Source organism: Apium graveolens, chromosome 10 (genome assembly GCF_009905375.1).
Source record: "Apium graveolens cultivar Ventura chromosome 10, ASM990537v1, whole genome shotgun sequence".
NCBI lineage: Eukaryota > Viridiplantae > Streptophyta > Magnoliopsida > Apiales > Apiaceae > Apium > Apium graveolens.
Genome location: NC_133656.1, coordinates 195,082,743 through 195,083,448, shown reverse-complemented (window position 1 = coordinate 195,083,448; position 706 = coordinate 195,082,743). Strand labels below are relative to the sequence as shown.

General features: G+C 46.3%; 1 non-coding gene across 1 annotated transcript; it reads right to left on the bottom strand.

Annotated features, from left to right (window-relative positions):
- Positions 1-234: 234 nt before the first annotated feature.
- LOC141694184 (small nucleolar RNA R71) lies at positions 235-341 on the bottom strand. Its single transcript, XR_012563510.1, has one exon. It is a non-coding gene; the product is annotated as a small nucleolar RNA R71 (small nucleolar RNA).
- Between the last annotated feature and the right edge of the window lie 365 nt (positions 342-706).

Genomic DNA, 706 nt, shown 5'->3' with positions numbered 1-706 from the left:
GAAGGAGCGGCAACTGAAGACCCCAACATGCATATAAGGAATTTTGTCGAGATCTGCAGCACTTTTAAGTATAATGGCGTGACTGATGAGGCTATCAAGTTGAGGCTTTTCCCATTCTCACTGAGGGATAAGGCTAAAGACTGGTTACATTCTGAACCAGCTGGGTCCATCACTACGTGGCAAGATCTTGCGCAAAAGTTTCTGGTGAAGTTTTATCCAATGGCAAAGACTGCTGCTATGAGGAGTGCTCTTACTCAGTTTGCGCAGCAACCTACAGAATCTATGTGCGAGGCTTGGGAACGCTACAAGGAAATGTTGAGAAAATGTCCACATCATGGAATGCCGGATTGGATGGTAATCCCTGGTTTTTATAATGGTTTGGGGGCCCAATCTCGGCCCATGCTCGATGCAGCAGCTGGAGGTGCCTTATGGGCTAAAAGCTATACTGAGGCGTATAATCTTATCGAGACGATGGCTGCAAATGAGCATCAAAACCCAACTCAGAGGATGACGTCAGGCAAAGTAGCAGGTATTCTGGAAGTTGATGCAGCCACCGCTATTGCAGCCCAGCTCCAAGCGCTATCAATGAAGGTTGATTCTTTGGCTACGTATGGAGTTAATCAAATAGCTATGGTTTGTGAGCTTTGTGCAGGTTCTCATGCTACGGATCAGTGTTCTCTTGTCAACGAATCTGTTCAGTATGTGA